Source organism: Vipera ursinii (genome assembly GCF_947247035.1).
Source record: "Vipera ursinii genome assembly, chromosome: 1".
Classification (NCBI taxonomy): domain Eukaryota; kingdom Metazoa; phylum Chordata; class Lepidosauria; order Squamata; family Viperidae; genus Vipera; species Vipera ursinii.
In genome coordinates, this window is record NC_139512.1 from 165,210,621 (window position 1) to 165,224,158 (window position 13,538).

Sequence of the window (13,538 nt, forward strand, 5' to 3'; positions counted from 1 at the left end):
TTTCCTCTCCAACACATTAAGTATAGAACTTATTAGTGCTGTAACTTCAGGCAGGCGTCTGCAATACTTATAGTTTTACTTGCATTTTATGAATTAATTTTTTTTTTTTTGGAATCTGCTATATTTTAAACCTAAAAAAAGCCTTTTGCGACAGGCCTAAAATATAGCAGAGAAAAAGAAAAAAAAAAGAAGGGAAAGAAGTCATCAAATGCAGCTAAAATTTAAGGACCTTAACTGCCTGCCTGAAGTTACAACACTAGCAAATTCTATAAATAATATATAGCTAATCCTAAAACTAGATCTCAGGCAATTCTAAAAATGTAGAATTTCTAGTGGGTCCAGACTTCTTTTTAGAAGACAGCAACATCAAAATGGCCTTTTGATGGGTGATATATTGCATCTGCCAATCAATAACCATTCAGCTTCCTAGTTTATGTATTTTGAATTCCAAATCTTTTTTCTTATAGTTTCTAAGGAGAGATCACATACACTTAGTCCTGATCATAGGACACAGCTACTTATTTAGGGTTGCGAGATATCTGAATAGGCAAAGGGTAACACGGACAAGTAGAAAAGATGGCAAAAGGGGCAAAGGGAGGACATACTTTTTTAACTTTCTTGGCATCCATGACAAAAATTATAACTAAATTATAAAAAAAGTGCTTACATTTCCCAGTATTTTTGCAGAAAATCTTTATTTTTCAAGAACATATGCTGGCAATAATATAGAAGCCATGACAATGCCTTTTTTATTTTGCCACAGAAAGGTACTATTGTGTAGTGGGTCCGACGCAAGGAAGAGATGCCAGCTGGTGTGTGAGTTTAGCTCTTTATTGGAAGGGGGGTAGTGAACTGGGGAATGAGGGTTACCTGGCCTCCTTAAATACCTAGCCAGGTAAGCTGCCAGCCAATGGGGTTGGCCCTAGGTTTCCCGCCGAAACTGGGTTTCCCGCCGAAACCGTTCAGGCCAACGCCCCCTAGTGGCTGTTGCTATGCAGGTGCCTGCATACATAACAGGTACAATAAGTCACGTCAGACATGTCAAACACAAGGCCCGGGGGCCAGATCTGGCCCGCGAAGTGGTTTCATGCGGCCCATGAAGCCATCCTGGAAACAGTGAGGGAACGGCCCCCACTGCCTTGGCCCTGGCCCAGAGACCCTCCTTCTGCCAGAGACCCTCAGATCTGTCCCACTCCTGCCCAGGCCCCCATAGGCACCCTTGATGCGAATGATGTAGAGCTGGCCACGCCCACCCAGTAGGCCATACACACTCTAGCCACGCCCACCCAGTAGGCCACACCCACCCAGGCCACACCCACCCGGCCCCCTGAGGGCAACTGCAATGCTGATGCGGCCCTCAATGAAATTGAGTTTGACACCCCTGAGTCACGTGATCTGCAGATTACAGCAATTAGAGAGCTGAAGGGGCTGGATTGAAGTCGACTGCTGGAAGCAGGAAATAAATTAAATAACATAGACATAGCCTGCCAAGGCTGTTGAGGGATAAGGAAAAAGAAGAAGCCAACAATTTATAAGGTCATAATATATGAATGTTTCAAAGACTACTCTTCAAAGGCCCCTCCCCTCCAAACAAATAACAAAAGCTTGGCAATGTTTGATTTTAAGACTATGCTAGAGATCAAAAGGGAGGATATATCTTTCAGTAACCCTAAATTTGTTCATGGGGATTTTATAAAAAACTAGCTTCAAGATATATCAAGGACATGATTTAGAAAGGAAGCTTAAAATGCTTTTTTTTTTTGGTAATTCGGAAAGGTACTGTGAAATTAATTCGTTTTTTTTCTTAAAGTGAGGGCATCATAATGGCAGCTAGAACATTTTATGCTTTGAAAATGATTTGGAAGAAGTACTTTGTCCACTGTGTGAGCACAACACCAACTTGTTAAAGCAGACTTTTTTTTAAAGCTATGATGCAAGTCTGGAAAAGATGCTTGATAAGTTTTGTTAAGTTTAACGAGTGGACCCCTTAAATCAACAAGACCTTTTTCTAAGCTCCCATAGAAGCTTGAAAAATATCAGGCTGCTTTAGCCCAGAGCAGAGATGTGCAATACCCACCTTGCCCGAGCTCTGAAGCTCTTCTGTAACATCATTTCCCAAGTTTGCGCAGCCAGAAGCAAAATTTTAAACCTTGCCCTAAATCAGCATCTTGGCTATTATCCAGTCAAAGAGCAAATCAATATTTTTTTTCTTCCTTTCCCGGGATTTAAATTCTTCCAGCAAAGGCAAAGAGGGCATTTTTGGAATGTGGGCCAGTCTGTCTCCCTCCTGGTTCGCTCACTGGCAATACTGAAAAAAAAAAAGATTAAGTAGATGGTAAGCTTCTGAAAGCAGATGAACTTTAACGGAGATTGAGGGCAGCTTAGCCTCCAGTTTCAAATGCACAGCAGGAGGTTCCCCGAGGGAGGTCAAGAATTTTCCTAAGAAAATTGTTCTGAACTATTTCTGACTGGACAATTGCGTTCTCATTCCAGCTCCAATCTTCAGTGCCTCTACTTTGCCTCACAAGAATTAATTGTAATTAATTGACCCTTCTTGAGTAAGAAGAGAAAGAATATCAGCACTAGCACATCCATCCCGTGCAATTTATAAGGCTGAATTAAGGTCAGTGGTGGGATTCAAAGATGTGAACAACCGGTTCTCTGTGTGGATGCCGCTTCCGGAAGTCCGTGCTAGGCCTGGGCAACAAAAAATTAGCTACCGGTTCTGCTGAAGTGGTGCGAGCTGGCTGAATCCCACCACTGATTAAGGTGTACCCTACTTTCCCTGAGAAAAATACTAGAACGTGGCACCCCAATATTTAGAATTTCACTCAACATTCAATAGTTCTTTAGTGTATGTTATTTGGTGAGAGGGAGTGATTCAGAAGGGAAATTTGTGCTTTCCTGCAAAATTAACCCTGAATAGTTTATTTTGTTGCTTCTGTGTTCTCAAATATCATTTAGCCATTAAAGGACACTTACAGAGGCTCCATAACAATTTAGGCGCTTCGTGGCTATTCAGCGATATAAATATAGATGACTCAGACACATGAAGAGGGTTATTGCTTTTGTGACCTAGTTTTTTTGTGTGTGTATGAGTGTGTGTGTGTGTGTGTGTGTGTGTATGTGATTTATTTTCTCTGCCATTCTCTCCTTTTCTTGCACTGGAAAGATCTAGAAAGTTCTGTTCCTTCTTGGCCAGCTAATTTTAATGAACATTTTTCCTATGTGATATTTCTTTTATGAATATGGCTATATGATTAAAATAGAGAAAGAATATTTTGTTAATGTTCTAGACTTTGATAGAAGAAAAAATGTGTAGTTCAGAGTCGAACTAAGGGGTCCTTGGTGCTCTCAGAGCTTGATTGTTTTCCTGAAGATGTTTCTTCAACCAAACTAGACAACATCATCAGCACACGTACGGAGTGGGGTTTGCTCTTATTTTATACTCCAGTGGCTAGAAGGTTTCTAGACTTCATTGTGAAACTATGGGAGGCCAAAGGGGGGAGGGGAGTAAATACTATCTTCCTGCTGTTACTAAGGTTGCATGTGGATGATATCTGGAAACTCATTAGGTCTAAGAAAAAAAGTCCCCTTTCCACTTATTGACGTGTTCATCTTGTAAATGCTCAACTGAACAAATATTTGAAATTTGATTGTAAGAATTATGAGGATCTTCTTATAGTAAGCACAAAGGTGTTTTACCTGAGGATGACAGACTGTCATTTGATTACTTCTTTTTTGCTCTATTACTACTGAACATATTGATATGTCTTCTGTGAACATTCCAATAAATCGATAGAAATACGCTGTTATGTACTGAGCTTGTGGTATCACACCACGTGAGTCAACGGCTCTCCTGAAACCTAGACAGACCGTCTCCGGCCCTGTAATTGGTCAACCTTGGCAGGAAGCATGGGTTCCATTCTATTGGCTGCTGCTTTGGGGTTTGACTGTATATGTATATAGTGGCTGGGCTCGGCCCGGGTTAAGCTCTGTCATAACTAATAAAGGATGTGTTCCTTTCTGAACTACTGTGTGTATTCATTCCTGCTCACCCGAGCCCACGACATAACATACGTGTTACAGCTAGTCATTGTTTAGCAATCAGCAGCTCAGTTATTGAGAAAAGTGGTTGCTAAGTGAAACTGTGGCTGTGCTTATGATCTTACATCAGCTTTCCTTTGCTTCATAAACCTGCAATTTTTTTTACAGGGGGTCTCTGGTGGGTGGGGCAGTGGGCAGGATGCTTGTCCTGCAAGGTGAGGCAGGGAGCAGGCCGGGGGTGCCATTGCCATGGGTCAAGGTGCGGCAGGGGCTGGGATGGCTGGGATGGCTGCTGCCTGACCCCATCAGCCCCCGCACACAGAAGCCAGCGAGTGCATGGGGGCATGCTCTACCACCTCGAGCTTGCTAACCAGCCACTTTGCCTCCTTTGTGCTGGGTGGGGGCTGCCACTCTGGACACCACTGTTGGCCTTGTTGTGTATTGTGGGTTGACCGTCAGACACAGATGACAGGACGCTGCATTAGAACTAAGGTTTATTGTGGTTGGAACGGAGAACTCTCCACAGCTCCGCTCTTTATATACAGTTGCTGGCTAGCTGCTGGCCAATCCATATACTTCAAGGATCCCGGACCAATAGCATACTGTTGCTAGGAGAGGCTCAGCTGATGCCCAGCTGGCTGTCAAGTTTAACCATAATACTAAACATATAACATTGAATATATAACAGGCCTAATGGGCCTGTGTGAGCTGCTGGTGGTGGAGGCGTGCATGCCCACAGAGAGGACTCTGAGTGTTGCCTCTGGCATGCATGCCTTAGGTCCTCCATCACTGACCTAAGGTAAGCTCATAATCAGGACAGAACTAGGGTGCCCGTGAAGCCCCTCCCCTCTCTAGTTTTCATTCATTCAGATGGGAGGCCTGAGGGAGAGGCCTGCAAATGAGCCCTACTCTAGGCCTAAACAGAGCTCACTTAATCAATCTTTATTACGGACAGAGAGATCAGAATAAAAGTTAAATGTTGGAATCAAATAGAAAAGAACAGATCAGAACAGGACAGAACATAATAACGTGTTATAACTGACAGTGAAATCATCAATGGGTAATCAGGGTTGGCCTAATTTTACAGACACAGCAAAACACAGCTTCATTCAAAGTAACTGTATCGTAATGGTGCAATAATAGTAGTTGTACACAAAAGGGATCAGGTTTTCCGGGGTATTTTAGCACATAAGGTGTTATAAAATGAGTCTGTGAGTCCTCAGAGACGGTGCAGTGCAGCAGGACATGAGCTATAATTTCACTGGCCCTTTGTCCACAGGGGCAGAGTCTCAGCTTGTATGGGACTTTTTTATGTCAGCCTTCCAGAACTGGTGCAGGCAGAGTGTTATAATGAGCTAATGCCCTCTGAAATTTAGAGGCAGCTATATGATATAAATATCTCGCTGGTTTTTGAAAAAGAGGGGGGCCTGTCTGCTCAAGAAAACATTCTTGGGTAAAGCAGACAGGTCCCATTGAACTTCCTGATCTAATACGTTTTTTAAAATGCATCAAATAGCCCATCATTAGGAACTCGTTCTTGGAGAAGCCGAGGTGTTGGAATTTTAATAAAATACTCCTAATCCATGATTTTTTTTATTAGTGGCAGAGTTAGGAGAAAAACAGTACTGCTCCTACAAAGCTACCTTCTTAACATACCAAGTCAGGGGGGAAAAAGCAAAGAGTTGCAGTTATCCATAAACATTGAGAGTCTGGAGAAGATTTGTTTAGGACATTGCAGAAAATAAGATGGTTTAAGGTCTTTATTTTAACACTACAGGAACAGTCATATTGTGAAGTGTGAAAAGAGGATGTAAGAGGACATCTGCAGCAATTTCAGTTTTGTAGAGGAAACATCCAGGGACTGTGGAGAACAGAATTTTTGAGGTAGGTCTCTGCAGATCTTCCAAAAGAAGTCGTACCCCAGATAATCAAGCAAATCACTTCTGAAAATGCTTTGCAAAACAACATGGCTCACAAAGTCCTTTCAATTTAATAGTGAAGCAAGGTATCTGAGATATCATCTGGCACTATCTGGAAAATATGTCATGAAACGTGGCTTGCGAAGATAAGCAGGACCAATTACAGCAAGATACAATATATTTGTTAGTCTTCTTCAGGGCAGAATCACACATATCCATCACAACTTGGATTTCACAATAAACCCATTTCCATTAGCAAAGTTGTTCAACTGGGTGCCTGATCCAGGTTTTGTTGGATGAGTGTCAGTTGTTGGAGACTTTAAGATTTAAATGACTTTCCACATTCATAACACTTACAATTCTGTTCATGCTTACCTGGGAATAAGTTTATGTAATACGCGTATTTATGAATAATGCATAGGATTGCACCTTAGGTCAATTACTCTCTTAGACCAACTTACTTTACCTATCACACATATAAAAAGGAAAGTAGGATTGTGTGTTTGGTCAATCCACCATCTTGAGTTTTTCAACTCCCTCTCCCCTCTTCCAACATCTACCTCTGCTACCTCATGAAACTAAAATATTAAATAAAGAATCAGGAAGTCCACTCTGAATTGCAGAACGGTCATGAAAATGGTTATGAATGCACATAGAATTTGTGGGAAGTCAGTCCCCCCAAGAGAAAAAAATATTTTGGGGAATATTAAATAGGCAGAATATTATATTTCTCCTGTTAAGGAATTTGTTTGTGCAGAGGTCTCCTTGTGCTACCAAAGAGTTGCACAGACAAGGAATGGTACTGAGAAGAAAAAGTCACACAAGAATACACTGAGTTATAAAAACAAAAAGTAGTTTACTTTTGAGGTGGTGTAAGAACAAAAATGCACAGTCAAAAATAAACAGTCCAGATCATAAACAATAGCAACAGTCCAAGCTACAAAGTCTTCTTACCGGTCCAGAGGTCAAATACACAGTTCAGGTTTACAACAGTAGTAAACTAACAGCAGAGCAAAAACAGTAACAGTAGAGATCAGTGAATTCAGAGAGAGAGAGAAGCTACATTCCTAGCTTCCTCTTATGGCCATGAGAACACTTACACACCCATTGGCCAATTAACTTCTTAAAGACATAGCATTATGGTTAATATATTTTCAACCCAACATTGTAGGCTAACACCATATGCCTAACATTCTCCCCTTTGGGTAGAATAATATATAACTCTTACAATCTTATGCACATTCTTTCACAATTAGCATTGTGTTTCACAGCACTTTGTACCTTCGTAAAATGGTCTGCAATATTTACATCAGATGGGCAATACTCTAGCTGTATTAATTTATCCTTGACACATTGTCTGACATTCAAATAACGAAGATCAGTATGTTTAGATCTTGTTCTTACTGCAGCATTATTAGCCATCTTTATTGCAGCTTGATTGTCCTCATACACAATAAATGGATCATTTACATTTAAACCCATATCTAACAATAATTGTTTGTACACTAGCAGTTCTGTACATAACAGTGATAAACATGAAAATTCAGCCTCCATTGTAGATAGGCTTATGTGCTTTTGTCTAATGGACTTCCATCCAATCAAAGAATCACCCAACATTATAGCCAACCCTGAGGTAGATTTACGAGTGTTTGTATCAGAGGCAAAACTCGCATCTGCATATGCTGTGAGGATTAACTCACGATTTGGCTCTAAATATAACGAGTAGTGAATAGTCTGTTTCAGATACCTTAATACTCGTTTAGCTGATTGCCAGTGTCTAACAGTTGGATTATTGTTGTACCTAGCTAATTGATTTACACAGTAAGAAATATCAGGCCTAGTCCAATTACTCAGATACATAAGACTTCCTATCAAAGATTGGTACATAGTCTTATCAAATACAGGACTCTCAACATTAGTGTCCTTAAAATCCATAGCCATCGGAGTTTTTGCTGGTTTACACATTTCCATATTGTATCTCTTTAATAACTGAGATATTTTACTGGCTTGCGAAATCTTAAAACCCCTATTTGTTTTCACAATATCTAACCCCAAATAGTGGCTTATTTTCCCAAGATTTCTAATTGTGAATTTATTTTCCAATCTTGAAATGATAGTTTGTGCTTCTAACTCAGTTTTTGTTATTATTGCAATATCATCTGTGAATAATAAAAGAAAAGATAATGCTCCGTTGTGTTCTCTTCTAAACAAACAAGGATCAGCATTATTGGCTACAAAACCTAATGCACTTAACTCATTAACTATACATTTGTTCCACTCATAGCCTGATTGTTTCAATCCATAGAGGCTTTTCTTTAATTCCCAACAATCATGGTCTCTATCATTGGTCAATCCTGGTGGTATTCTTAAATAAATAGTATGTTGCAATGGAGCATGTAAATATGCAGTTTCAACATCTACATGAGTAACCATATATTGGTTTTTAGCCGCCCATACTAAAGCTGCTCTTAAAGTAGTTGCCCTTAGACTGGGTGCAAACACTTCGTCATAATCCTCAGTAGTTTGGGCAAAACCTTGTGCAACCAAACGTGCCTTATGGGTTATAGTTCCATCTACTCCTTTCTTTATTTTATATATCCATTTGCAACCTATAGCTTGCTCACCAGGTGGCAGTTTTGCTTTCACATAAACCTTAAGATCCCGCAAAGACTTCAACTCCCTGTTCATTGCAGCTTTCCATGATGCTTGTTCCTTTTCAGGATACATCCTGATCTCATCATAGTTAGATGGCTCTACACTAACTTGACATATACTAGCTTCATAGCGATCAGGTGGATGTCTGATGCGCATTGAACGCCAAGGAATTACAGGGCTTTGAATTTCTGTCTCCTTTCCTTCCTCTGATTCCTCTTTTATCTCCCCTACCTCCTCTTCATCTTTTATATTTACAGGAGATGTATTATCATTACTAGTTACGTTATCAGAGGAGTCCTCAAACACTAGAGGATCAGTATTAACAGTTTCTTGCTCTAACCTATCCCAACCAACGTGCTCAAGGAATTTTGCATTCGCACTGTTATATACATTAGTTGTGCCTCGTTCCCAGAAACGATAGGATCTATGGTTAGCTTCATAACCTACGAAGTATAATTGCCTAGCCCTATGTTGGCCTTTACTCCTGAGTTGTGCAGGAATGTGGACCCAAGCTGGGGTGCCAAACGTGTGCAGGTAATCAAGGTTTGGTCTTCTACCATGCCATATAGTATATGGTATTTTACCAGTAGAAGTATTAACAACTAAATTCAGAACATGGTTTGCACATTTTGCTGCCTCCCCCCACAGTCTATCTGTTAAGCCAGAATCTCTTAACATGGTTCTCATCATGGCTTGTAACGTTTGCCCACGTCTCTCAACAAAAGCATTATGTTGAGGCCTATATGGGGCTGAACGTTTATGCTCAATGCCAGCTGATTCTAGCATATCAACAAAACGCTTATTTGTAAATTCAGTACCATTATCAGTGATTATGCACTGAACCTTTCTCTTTGTTTTTCTCTCTACAAACTTCAGCCAGTTTGCAAATTGTTGGAAAGTGTCTGCCTTTGACTTAAGCAGATAACAAAAACCATATCGAGAGTAGTGGTCCAATATACTTAAAATATAACATGATCCTCCTAAACTTGGTTTCATGGGTCCAATTAAGTCAGCAAACACAATTTCCAAAGGAACAGTTGTTTTGAAGCTGTTTATCCTGTTTGCTGGACTTGCCTTACTCTTTTCCTGATTACAGGCATTGCAATTCAAATACTTATTACATGGCTTCAGTTTAATTCCCTCTACTAACTCAACTGTTTTACGTAGTGAGTTAAAGTTTACATGCCCTAATCGCCTATGCAATAAATGTATACATTCATCATGTGGCTTCTTGTTCTCACATATTGAGTTAGCTTTAACTGTACTAACCTGGTTACTTGTGAGAAAGAATAAACCATTTTTCAAATTAGCAGTTACACAGGTTCCATTCCTCTCAATAGTGCATTGCTCCCCTCTGAATGTTACCACAAACCCAACCTTAACCAATTCCCTTACAGATAACAGGTTGAATCTTAGTTTAGGTATATATAACATAGGTAACTGTTCATCAATGCATGGACAATAGGAATTACCTTCACCAGAGGCCTTCATCCTCCAACCGTTTGCCAGTGAAACATATTGGTTGCTGTTTTTCATATTAACAAACCTCTTTTTCTTTTTAGTAATGCATTGTGAAGCCCCACTATCAACAACCCACAATTCATTGTTTCTGGATGTTGATTCATCAGAAATAGCCAAACCAATGCTCTTCTTAGCCTTCCCACTGCTATTTACATTCTGTTTTATACCCTTTCTACAGAATTTGGCTATATGCCCTCTAGCCCCACAAGAATAACATTTCTTGACGTTGTAAGCAGTGGTAAATGGCTGCTCCTCTCGTGGCTGTGTCTCTCTCAGCTGGTCTCTGTCACGCCTCCTTCTGGACTCTTCCAGCAGTTTCCCAGTAATGTTAGTTAATGTCAGTTCCTCTCTGGTCAGGACTTCCAAAGAAGAAACATACTCATCATAACTCTCATCCAAAGATGACAGAATAATGTAGACCTGATGCAACTCTGAAAAAATCAGCTCCTTTTCATGAAGCTCTTGAAAAGTTGCCTTCATGTAATTTAAATGGGTCAGCATATCTCCATTCTTCTGCAAACGAGCCCTAAACAGCTTACGTGTAAGGTGTATATGTGCACCCACACTGTCACGAACATAAAGCCTTCGCAAAACATCCCAACACCTAGCAGCTGACTCCTCACCACGAATATGGACAAGCTGCTGGTCATTCAGTGTTAGTCCAATAATGCAAAGAGCTTTCTCGTTGCTTCATTTAAAGTTGTCTAACTTCTTTGCATCCTCTTCATCATCTGGATCCCAAGCAGTAGTATCTGGTGGGTTATTTACAACAGCCCATAGTCCTTCCTTGCACAAAAGCAAGCAGCATTTCATGGACCAGGAAACATAGTTTGTCCCATCCAACCGGGTTATCCAGGAGATGCCTGACAACAGTTCCTGTGCCATTTTACACCAAAAATAACTAACACAAACTCAGCTAGGAATACTGTGTGTACTAACTCTCAGTACAGGCCTGGGCCCATAACCAGTGTTAAGGAATTTTATTTGTGCAGAGGTCTCCTTGTGCTACCAAAGAGTTGCACAGACAAGGAATGGTACTGAGAAGAAAAAGTCACACAAGAATACACTGAGTTATAAAAACAAAAAGTAGTTTACTTTTGAGGTGGTGTAAGAACAAAAATGCACAGTCAAAAATAAACAGTCCAGATCATAAACAATAGCAACAGTCCAAGCTACAAAGTCTTCTTACCGGTCCAGAGGTCAAATACACAGTTCAGGTTTACAACAGTAGTAAACTAACAGCAGAGCAAAAACAGTAACAGTAGAGATCAGTGAATTCAGAGAGAGAGAGAAGCTACATTCCTAGCTTCCTCTTATGGCCATGAGAACACTTACACACCCATTGGCCAATTAACTTCTTAAAGACATAGCATTATGGTTAATATATTTTCAACCCAACATTGTAGGCTAACACCATATGCCTAACATCTCCAAAGGATCTTAAAGGCAGAAAAGCAGGTCCAGTTTTTTTAAGCAGAAACTAAGCAGGCCAGCTCTATAGAAATGCAGATTTGATAATCCCATCCAGAAAGACTCAGGCCCCATTTATGAGCAAATACTACCAGGCAAAAGCCCACTCAAGACAAAATATTTTGAAATCCCTTGCAGCAAAACTGATAGCTAACAACAGCAGAGTGATAGAATTAGAACCAGCAACCTCTCATTCAAAAAATCCAACACATGATATAGCCATCAGCCCCAGGGAAGCAGGACATGATGTTTAGGACATAATAGGATTAGCCCACCACCATTAAAATACCAAAAGGGCACACTGAACCTCAGGTCAAAGTTCATGTTACAGGAACAGGAACAACTCCAAACACAAAAGCCCAAGAAGGTATAAAAACTCACCACTCCCAATTCCATGTGGTCAGCCCCCCAAGAAACATGCTGCTGTCACTGACATTTCTGGCAACTCAATAAAAGACCTTCTTTCCAAACAGCCTCCATTTGGTTTATTCCTGGCTTGGACTGGACCCTGATGAAGGTTTTTATTTCATCAAATTGAAAAAAACAAAATTTATCCCTCAAGCTTTTTCAAACACCTGTGGCGACTATGTACATAAATTACTGAAAATGGCAAAGTTATTCTTGATACTTTTCTCAAGACTTACACCAATAGATGATCTTCTCCACAACTGTATCTTTTTGACCATCAGAGCTTGGCTCAATACTATTTTTTTTGTCAGGCAAGAGACAAAAATACCATTCATAATAATGGTGATCTGGAACAGAAAGAGAAAAGATTAAAGCCAGCCTCTGTGAATGTTAGTGTCTGCAGCATTATCTCAGTTTATCACAGAAGGAGGAATGAAAACACAGATTGTTGATACAGGATTGTAAACAAGTTTTCCTGCAGTAGACAAAGTTAACCAGAAATGTACAGTAATGTTATTCCATTGATTTAGCTTGCATTCTGCCATCTGGTGGACTTTAAGCATGGTTGCATACAGTACTCAGTTGCTGTGTCAAGAGGAATGAAAATAGTGTATTTTTTAAATAAATAATTAGATTATTTAGATACTTAGATTGCCCTTCCAGGGATACAGCTAGAGATTTTTAAACCTTGGATTTAGATAACCATCAGTGGTTAAAGACATTGAGCTTGCCAGCTGGAAAGCTAACAGTCCGGATTCGAGACACAAGCACCATACAACGGAGTGAGCTCCTATTCCTTGCCCCAGCTCCTGCCCACCTAGCAGTTTGAAAGCATGCAAATGCAAGTAGGTAAACAGGTACCACTTCAGTGGGAGTCTAACAGCATTCTGTAACTTTCGGCATATGATCATGCTGGCCCCATGACCACAGAAGTGTCTTTGGACAACGCTGGCTCCCTTGGCTAAGAAATGAAGATTAGCACCACCTCCCAGAGTCGGACATAACTGGACAAGGGAAACTTTTACTTTTACCTTTATTGCATAACTACAGTGGTGTTTGTGAAACCCCCCAACATACATTGCTCTTACATTGCTCTCAGCACTACCCCTCCCTGCTTCACAGCTCATTCTACATGCCTGATAATGAAGCAAATAATAAATAAAGTGCTGCCAACAGTGAAAAAAAACATATTTTATGAGCATATAAAATTTCCTAAAATTTTAATCATAGCACTATCATGACTACATTAAACATATTTGCCACTGTTTATATACACATTTATTTGGGAACCCCCCCACACACAATAAACATTTAGCATAGACATACTTATTTTCCCATCATCTGGTATTACACTGATATAATAATGAGAAAGAAATTAAGAAAGTGGTGTTAACTCAAGTTAGTTCTAACTCTGTGGGGAGTTTGACCCATAATATTTAATGTAATGAAGCTCTGGAATTTGATTCAGAAGTCTAGTTTTAATTACCACTTGTCTCCTCCTTCGTTTTTACACAGTTT